The 9,496-nt window shown below is 57.5% G+C and overlaps 1 pseudogene; it reads right to left on the bottom strand.

Annotated features, from left to right (window-relative positions):
- Window positions 1-373: 373 nt before the first annotated feature.
- LOC120764599 (zinc finger protein 850-like) lies at window positions 374-7,201 on the bottom strand (annotated as a pseudogene).
- Window positions 7,202-9,496: the final 2,295 nt, after the last annotated feature.

The raw sequence follows: 9,496 nt of genomic DNA, 5'->3' as shown, positions 1-9,496 counted from the left end.
GCATCCAGAGAATACGGGACAGGGAATGGGACTGGGAATGGCATCCAAAGTACAATGGGAGTAGGATGGAACCAGGAAAGGGGTGACACAGAAAGGAGTAGGGGGAAGGGAAATGACAGCAGGGAGAAGGGAACCCTGGACAGGGAACATTGGGAACCAAGACAGGGGAAAATGAGGACAGTTCCAGTGCAGGGGGTTCTGGATCAGCTGCCCCAGAACCTCTGCCAGGGTCTCCCAGCACAGCCAGAACCATCCGGCCTGGGGAGACCAAAGCCCTGAGCAATCCCCAAGTCCCTGCCAGGAACCCTCAACTCCCTTGCACACAGCATCCCCCACATCCCCTGGAAGATCCCCCCATGTTGTTGTCCACATCTTAGTTCAACATCTTTATTTCTACCATGTTTTAGGGTGTTTTGAAAGGACAAAGAGAAAGGAAAACAATATCCAGGCCACAGGGAGCCAGGAGGATGTGGAGCCCCCAGCCAGGTGTCTTCCCAACACGGATCACCAGCACCACAGATCACCAGGGCTCTGACCACTGGGGTTCACTGGGGATCATGCAGTGCAGTTCCTGCTATGGTGGATGGAGTTGGAACAGAACATGAAGCTCTTCCCGCACTCAGGGCACTGACAGGGCTTCCCTCATAGGTGCCTCCGTTGGTGTTGGGTCAAGGCTGAGCTGCTCGAGAAGCTCTTCCCACACTTGGGACACTCATAGGGCCTCTCTCCAGTGTGAATCCGCTGGTGGATGATCAGGATTGAGCTCTGTGAGAAGCTCTTCCCACACTCGGAACACTTGTAGGGCCGTTCACCTGTGTGTCTCCTCTGGTGGATAGTCAGGGTGGAACTATGGCTGAAGCTCTTCCCACACTCGGGACACTCGTAGGGCCTCTCCCCAGTGTGGATGCGTCGGTGACTGACGAGGGCAGAGTTTCGCTTGAAGCCCTTCTTGCAATCAGGGCAGCGGAAGGGCCTGTCCTCTGTGTGAATCCGCTGGTGCTTAAGGAGATAGGAGCTGGTTGGAAATGTCTTCCTGCATTGATCACACTTGTAGGGATTCTCCCCAGTGTGGCTCCTCTGGTGGACAGTCAGGCGGGAGCGCAATCTGAAGCTCTTCCTACACTCTCCACACTCATAGGGCAGTTCCCCAGTGTGGCTCCTCTGGTGTTTGATAAGGTCAGAGCTCTGGATGAAGCTCTTTCCACACTCCCTACACTTGTGGGGCCGTTCCCCTGTGTGGATCCTCTGGTGGGCAATCAGGTTGGAACTATGCCTGAAGCTCTTCCCACACTCGGGACACTTGTGGGGCCTCTCCCCAGTGTGGATACGCTGGTGGCTGATGAGGTGAGTCTTTTGCCTGAAGCGGATCCTGCAGTCCGGGCAGCAGAAGGGCCTCTCATCTGTGTGAATCCGCTGGTGCAGGAGGAGGCGGGAGCAGGTCGGAAACCTCTTCCTGCACTGATCACACTTGTAGGGCCTCTCCCCAGTGTGGATCCTCTGGTGGATGATCAGATCAGAGCTCTGGCTGAATCTCTTCCCACACTCCCCACACTCGTATGGCCTCTCCCCAGTGTGGATCCTCTGGTGTTTGATTAGGTAAGAGCTCTGCCTGAAGCTCTTCCCACATTCCCCACACTTGTAGGGCCGTTCCCCCGTGTGGATTCTCAAGTGACAGATCAGGAAGTATCTCTTGCTGAAATTCTTCCCACACTTCAAGCACTTGTGAGGCTTCTCCCCATCATGAAGCTGCTCAGAGATGCCCAGCTCCGTGCTCTGGCCACATCTCTGGCCACCTCCCCTGCCAAGGGTGGGTCTTTCCTCCTCAGATCCCTGTGATCTGCGTTTGCAGCCCCTCGTTTGGTATCTCTGGGGCTTTTCCTCTCTGTTGGATTCCTGTGGTGTGGAGCCGCTCAAAACGGCCTTTTCCTCGAGGTTCTGCCACAGGGATTTGTCCTCCCTGGTCTCCATCATCAGCTCTTTGTCTGGGGGAGGAAAGACAAGGAGAGTATGGGATTTGCCTCCATGCCAGAGAAAAGGGGAAGGACATCGCCCCAGTGCAGCCCTGGAAGGGCAGCGTTGGCAGCAGGGTTGTCCTGCAGCCGGGGGCCATGGTGGGCTGAGAGATGGAGCAGGAGAGAGGGGCAAACTGACTTCCTCCTCACCTGCCTGGGGCTCTTGGGCCCTCTTCCTCAGGGCTTCCTCCTCCACCGGGCCAGAGTCTGGGAATGGAAAATCCTGGTTTGGGGGGGAAAAACACAGGCTGAGTGCGTTGCGTTTGATGGTCTCGCTGCCCCAGTGCAGCTGCAGAAGTCAGCGCCCCTTTCAGTCTCGGGGGGCCCGGACGCCGCTCATCTCCAGGCTCCCACATCCCTCCAGGGTGCCAGGGGTCCCCGGGCTCCGGGATCACCCCTCTCTCTTTTCTCCGCTCCGGTGTTCCCGCGTTTCCTTCCCCGGCTCTCCTGGGATCCCCAACCCCGATATGGCCCCTCTGCCCTCCGATACCGGGCGATCGCCACGTGGGACCCCTCCAAGATATCTCCAGGGTCATCTCCAGCTCGGCTTTGCGGTCCTGCAAGATCCCCTGCCCCGCAAAAAAACCCCTCCCGGAGATCCTCCCTTTGGATTTGGGGCGAGGCCCCCCTCCCCGCTCACCTGCGAGTTCCGGGGGAGGCGATGCTGCCTGAGCGGGCGGGCGGGGGAACCGCGTGCCGTTCCTGCTGCTGCTGCTTCTCTTCCTCCCGCTCCTCCTCCTCCTCCTCTCTCTGTCCTGTTCTTGCTCGTCCTCTTCCCCCTCATCCTGCTCATCTTCTCTTTCCTCCTTCTCTCTCTGTCCTCTGCCTCCCGCTCCTCCTCTGCTCCCAGCACGGCCGGGGCCGTGCCGACACCCGAAAGCAGCCGCGCTCTGCCCTGGGGGTGTAGCTGAATCCGTTCAGCCTCGTGCGGCACTGGGAGCGATACTGGGAGCGAACCTGAGATCGCCGGGAGCGGTCCTGAGAGCAGCGGGAAGGAATTGGGAGCGCTTTCCCTCCCAGTATCGCTCTTACTGGGAGCACTGGGAGGGAACTGGGAGCAAACAGCGCCCGGAGGCGGCTGCAGGCGGGGAGGGGCGGCACCAATCCAGAGGGCGTGGTTATACAAATACAGGAGCGATCGCGCGCTGTGATTGGTGGGCGGGAGCAGCGCGGGGTTTCCCTGTTAACGTGAGGGCCGGAGCGATGGTGGCGGTGCCCGGTGAGAGGGGACGGGGAGCGGGAATGGGGACAGAGGCCGGGAATGGGACCGGCTATGGGAATATGGGAACGGGACAGAGAATATGGAAACAGCGGCCGAAGAGAGAATACGGGATGGGGATTAGAGGCTGGGGGCCTCTGAGGAATGGCCAAAGCCTTGTGCTCTCTGCAGCTGGCCAAGGACAGCAGCGGGGCTGAACGGTTCGTGTGCCACCGCCAGCCCGAGCTGTGGAGCCCTCAGGGCCCCATGTGAGAGGCAGCCCTGGGGAATGGCACCGGGAATGGCACAGGGACCGGGAATGGTGACAGGGACCAGGAATGGGACTGGAAATATAAGACAGGGACTGGGGATAATACTGGGAATGCAGACAGGGACCAAGAATTGGAGCAGGAATGCCGGACTGGGAATAGGAGTTGAGAGAGGGACCGGGAATGTTGACAGGGATGGGGACAGGCACAGGAAATGGGGACAGGGACCGGAATGAGGACAGGGATTGAGAATGAGGATGGGGTCCAGGAATGGGATGGGGAATATGAACAGGACCCAGGAATGGGACTGTAAATACGAGACAGGGACTTGTAATGATACATGGAATGGGGACAGGGAAGAAGACTGGGCCCAGGAGTACCAGACTGGGACTGGGAATACGGGACAGGGAATGGGAATGGAGACGTGGACCAGGAATGGGACCGGAAATTCGGGATTATTCCTGGGAATACGGAAATACAGGAATATGGGACCTGGAATGGGATTCGGAATAGGACTATGGAAACAGGACAGAGAACATGGAAACAGGAACTTGAGAGAAAATATGGGATGGGCATTGGGAGGATAGGACCAGGACTGGAAACAGGAATACAGGAATGGTACTGGGAATAGGGGAATGGGACAGGGAATATAGAAATGGAAATGCAGGACCTACAGCAGGACCAGGAATACAAGAATGGGAACAGGGCAGGGAATGAGAGACAAGAAACATGGGAACAGCAACCAGAGAATACAGGGAATGAGACCAGAAATGGGATCCAGACTGGAATGGGAGCAGGATGGGACCAGGAGTGGGGTGACACAGGAGTGGGCAGGGAGCAAGGGGAGTGACAGCTGGGAGAGGGGGTTCCTGGACAGGGGACAGTGGGAACTGGGACAGGGGCACATAGGGACAGTTCCAGGGCAGGGGGTCCTTGATCAGCTGCCGCAAAACCTCTGCCAGCGTCTCCCAGTGCAGCTGGAGCCAGTCAGCCTCGGGTGCCCAAATCCCTGAGCAACCCCCATGTCCCTGCCAAGAACCCTCAACTGCCTTGCAGTCAGCATCCCCCATGTCCCCATCCACATCTTCATTCAAAATCATTATTTTTACCCCAGTTTTGGGTGTTTTGGAAGGACAAAGAGATATGAAAAGAAAATCCAGGCCATGGGGAGCCAGGAGGATGTGGAGCCCTCCAGCCAGGTGCCTTCCCCACACAGATCACCAGCACCATGGATCACCACTGCTCTGTCCACTGGGGATCACTTGGGGGATCATCCAGTGTGGATTCTCCCAAGGGTGATGGAGCTGGAGCAGCACACAAAGCTCTTTCTCCACTCAGGGCACTCGCAAGGCTTCCCTCAGTGGTGGCTCTGTTGGTGTCTTGTCAAGTGAGAGCTCCTGGAGAAGCTCTTCTCACACTCAGGACACTTGTGGGGCCTCTCCCCAGTGTGGATGCGCTGGTGGCTGACAAGGTGGGAATTTTGCTTGAAGCCCTTCCCGCAGTCAAGGCAGCGGAAGGGCCTCTCATCCGTGTGAATCCGCTTGTGCTTGAGGAGATTGGAGCTGGTCTGAAACCTCTTCCTACATTGGTCACATTCGTAGGGCATCTCCCCAGTGTGGATGCGCCGGTGGTTGATGAGCGTGCAGTTGTGCTTGAAGCCCAGTCCGCAGTCGGGGCAGCGGAAGGGCCTTTCATCTGTGTGAATCCTCAGGTGCTTGAGGAGATTGGAGCTGGTCTGAAACCTCTTCCTGCATTGGTCACACTCATAGGGCCTCTCCCCAGTGTGGATCATCTGGTGGATAACCATGTCAGAGCTCCTGCTGAAGCTCTTCCCACACTGCCCACACTCGTAGGGCCTCTCCCCAGTGTGGCTCCTCTGGTGTTTGATCAACTCAGAGCTCGATTTGAAGCTCTTTCCACACTTGGGACACTTGTAGGGCTTCTCCCCGGTGTGGATGCGCTGGTGGGTGACGAGGGTGTAGTTGTGCTTGAAGCCCATCCCGCAGTTGGGGCAACGGAAGGGCCTCTCATCCGTGTGAATCCGCTGGTGCTTGAGGAGACTGGAGCTGGTCAGAAACCTCTTCCTGCATTTATCACACTCGTAGGGCCTCTCCCCAGTGTGGCTCCTCTGGTGGGCAATGAGGTTGGATTTCTGGCTAAAGCTCTTACCACACTCCCCACATTCATAGGGCCGTTCACCGGTGTGGCTCCTCTGGTGGAGAATCAGGATGGAGATCCGGCTGAAGCTCTTCCCACATTTGGGACACTTGTAGGGCCTATCCCCGGTGTGGATGCGCCGGTGGTTGACGAGGTGGGAGTTTTGCTTAAAGCCCATCCCACAGTCAGGGCAGCAGAAGGGCCTCTCATCTGTGTGAATCCGCTGGTGCTCAAGGAGGCGGGAGCTGGTGGGAAACCTTTTCCTGCAATTATCACACTTGTAGGGCCTCTCCCAGGTGTGGCTCCTCTGGTGTTTGATCAGGTCAGAGCTTGTCAAGAAGTTTTTCTCACATTTCGAGCACTTGTGGGGTTTCTTCCCATTGTGAAGCTGCTCATGAACCTCCAACTCCAAGCTCTGGCTGCATCTCTGACTGCCTCCCCAGCCCAGGGTGGATCTTTCCTCCTCAGATCCCTGTGATCTGCGTTTGCAGCCACTCCTCCTGCAGGATCTCTGGGGCTTTTCCTCCCAGCTGGATTTCTGCACCCTGGAGCCGCTCAAAACGGCCTCTTCCACAAGGTCCTGGCGTGGGAACTTGTCCTCCCTGGTCTCCATCTTCAGCTCCTTGTCTGGGGGAGGAAGGACAAGGACAGGATGGGATTTGTCTCCATGACACAGGGAAGGGGAAGGACATCACCTCAATGCACCCTGAGCAGGACAGTGTCAGCAGTAGGGTTGCCCTGCAGCCAGAGGCCAGGGTGGGTTGGGAGATGGAGCAGGAGAGAGGGGCAAAGGGGCACTGACTTCCTCCTCACCTGCCTGGGGCTCCCGGACCATCTTCCTTGCGTCATCCTCCTCCATCGGGCCAGAGTTTGGGAATGGGAAGTCCTGGTGTTGGGAGGAAAACAAGGGCTGAGCGCGTTGGGTTTGACGGTGCCGCTGCCCAAGTACAGGTGCAGAAGTCAGCGCCCCTTTCAGCCTCGGGGGGCCTGGACCCCGCTCATCTCCAGGCTCCTCCACCCCTCCAGGCTGCCGGGATCGCTCCTCTGCGCTCTCCCCGTTCCGGGGCTCCCGCGTTCCCCCGCGGCGCCCCCAGGGATCCCCAAACCCCATGTCGCTCCTCTGCCCGCCGGTACCGGGTGATCGCCACGCGGGCCCCCCAAGATCCCACCAGGGCCATTTCCGGCTCGCCTTTGGGTTCCTGCAAGATCCAAACATCCCCTGCCCTCAAAAACCCCTCGCGGATACCCCCCGATGAATTTGTTGCGAGCTCCCCCTCCCCGCTCACCTGCGGGTTCCGGGAGGGAAACTTCCCCCGCTTTTCCTCCTCCTTTGTCTCTCCTCTTCCTCCCGCTCCTCCTCAGCGCCCGGCCCGGGCGGTGCCGACACCCAAAAGCAGCCGCGCTCTGTCCCCAGTGGGGTTCCAAAGCGGCCCTGCCCCGCGCGGCGCTGGGAGCGATCCCGGGAGCACTGTGAGCGACTCTGGGAGCACCGGGAGCGATCCTGAGAGCAGCGGGAAGGAACTGGGAGCGCTTTCCCTCCCAGTATCGCTCTTACTGGGAACACTGGAAGGGAACTGGGAGCAAACAGCGCCCGGAGGCGGCTGCAGCCGGCGCTGGGCGGGGCCAATCACAAGGGCGTGGTTATGCAAATACGGGAGCGATCGCGCGCTGTGATTGGTGGGCGGGAGCAGCGCGGGGTTTTCCTGTTAACGTGAGGACCGGAGAGATGGCGGCGGTGTCCGGTGAGAGAGGACAGGGACCGGGACCGGGGACAGGGACCAGGAACAGGGAATAGGGTACGAGACGGGGAATGGGAATGGGGACAGGGACCAGGAATGTGACCGGGAATGGAGACAAGGACCGGGATTAGGGACGAGGATGTGACCCATGGTGGGAATATGGGAACGGGACAGGGAATATGGAAATAGCGACCGCAGAGAGAGTATGGGATGGGGATTAGTGTTCCAATGCGTTCCAGTGAAACCCATCCGGGGCTGCGAGCTCTGCAGCTGGGCCTCCCCTGGGCTGCTGCGGCCCAGGGCCCAAAGGCCGCAGCTGCAGCCTTGCTCCTGTCTCAAGAACAGGAGCCTCCTGCAGGCCCATGTCCGCTCCATGTCCCCAGCATGAGGGAGGGCTCTGAGGCACAGCGGGTGCTGGCAGGAGGGGCTGCTCTGGCCAGCTGGGGGCCTCTGAGGAATGGCCAAAGCCTTGTGCTCTCTGCAGCTGGCCAAGGACAGCAGCGGGGCTGAACGGTTCGTGTGCCACCGCCAGCCCGAGCTGTGGAGCCCTCAGGGCCCCATGTGAGAGGTGACTCTGGGGTATGGCACCGGGAATGGGACAGGGACTGGGAATGTCACCAGGAATACAGTATAGGGAACTGGAATGGGTACAGGGCCTGGGAATGGCACCAGGAATGCAGAAAAGGACCGGGAATGGGGACAGGGATCGGGAATGGAATGGGGAATATGAACCGGGGCCAGGAATGGCAACAGGGACCGGTGTCCTGGTTGAGGCAAAATTTGGGAGTAAACCTCCAAATGCAGTCCCTCTGCAAAGCAAACCCAAGCAGCCCCCCTACCCCCAACTGGTCCAGAAAAAAATTTCCTCTCAGAAAAGTGGAAAAGACTTAATTCAACAAGCAAAGAACCCAAAAGCACAAAAACAATGAACAATATCGAACAACAGAACCTCTCATTGTTCTGAAGAGAGATGGCAAAATTGAGAAAGTCTTTGCCGTGGGTTGTAACTCAGCTTGCCCAGTCTCTCATCAGTCCCTCAGGCACTGGGAAATGCCATCCTGCTCCCCAGTGGTCCGCAGACGTGAGCTTGGGGTGTTTTTCTGGGTCTTCTGTCCAGAACAGGTTGAAGCAGTTCCAAGAGAAAGAAGAGAAAGCAGTCCAGGGAAATTCCATGCCTCAGCTAGCTAAAAACTAACTAAAATGCAAAGGAAAGCTCTCTCTCAGTGTCTGTCTGCAGACAACACAGTCCAGGAGCAGATTGCAGAGGAGTGAGTGCAATTTCTACAAACAAAGCACGTTTTTCTTCTTTCCCCCCCTTCACTCTCAGAACCAGTCTTAAAGATGTAGAACTTAATGTCCAGCAAAACCAGAATAGATAATTGGGGATACAAGCATCACAAAGTCACCCTAGGACAGAGTGACAGTGACAAGACAATGACAGTGGCAGTGATGGTGACAGTGACAATAACAGCTGTAAAAGATGGTCTGAAGTTCCCTCGTCTGCCTCACAACTGTCGCCAAGGACAGAGGCTGAGACCCCATGGAACAGGAGTTCTGGCCTGGCTGAGGTGGGACGTCTGCCAAGTTTCGCCTGCAGGTGAGTGCTCACCAGACCAAAGACTGGTACGCTTTCCCATGGGAACCAGAGTGCAAGAACAATGGACTTGGACAACTGGTACTTGCTGCCTAAACCAGCAAGTGAGGCTGGACCAGCCTGGGCTGAAACAGGCCCAACAGCTGCACATGTTCCCAGAGCAACAGACCCTCATCAACCACCCCACCTTTGGCCAATTGCCTCTCGCTTTGAAAAAGACTATAAAAGGGACCCCTTGAGCTCACCCCATTTTGTGATCACCCCACGGGAAGACACATCTCTGTTGGCATCACCATGAGGATTCCTTCTTGGTTGGTAGCTATAATCCCCTCTCTCTCACGCTCTCTCTCTCCCTCTATTGAATACGGTGATTGCACTCATTAAAGTGTATTGTTGTTGAGTAAACTGCCCTTGTCCCCTGCTGTGTCATTTGTGCTCTGAGAACACCAAAGGGACCATCATGACCCCCGCTTGTATTAGCAGATCACGACAGACAGTGACAGTGATGGTGACAATAACAGTGACAA

Source organism: Hirundo rustica, chromosome 32, assembly GCF_015227805.2.
Source record: "Hirundo rustica isolate bHirRus1 chromosome 32, bHirRus1.pri.v3, whole genome shotgun sequence".
Lineage (NCBI taxonomy): Eukaryota > Metazoa > Chordata > Aves > Passeriformes > Hirundinidae > Hirundo > Hirundo rustica.
Note: the sequence above shows the minus strand (reverse complement) of the source record. Positions and strands in the feature narration are given on the sequence as shown.